This window comes from Pundamilia nyererei, unplaced genomic scaffold (assembly GCF_000239375.1).
Source record: "Pundamilia nyererei isolate P.nyererei 1_Seehausen unplaced genomic scaffold, PunNye1.0 scaffold00218, whole genome shotgun sequence".
NCBI classification, from domain to species: Eukaryota; Metazoa; Chordata; class Actinopteri; order Cichliformes; family Cichlidae; genus Pundamilia; species Pundamilia nyererei.
In genome coordinates, this window is record NW_005187619.1 from 881,043 (window position 1) to 881,450 (window position 408).

The window sequence follows — 408 nt, forward strand, 5'->3', positions numbered from 1 at the left end:
AAAATGTTTCAAATAACAATGTGAAAACCACGTCAGACGCTGTGAATTTGAGATTCAGCTCGCTGTTGTCAGTTATTGCTAAAGAAAGCTTTCTTTTTGATGTATTTTACATTTCTAGGACTAGAAGTCAAGGAGGTACACGTGATGCAGTGACCATCAGAGATGGGCAGTAACGCGTTACTTTTAACGCATTACTGTAATCCGATTACTTTTTTCAAGTAACGAGTAAAGTAAGGGATTACTATTGCAAAAACGGTAATTAGATTACCGTTACTTTCCCGTAGGAACGCTGCGTTACTGCGTTACTAAAACCGTGATTTTTTTGCCAGAATGTCTCACGACAGTGACGTAAGCGAGCGCGACGTTCGTGACAACAGCTGTGTGCAGATCAACAATGGATCATATATC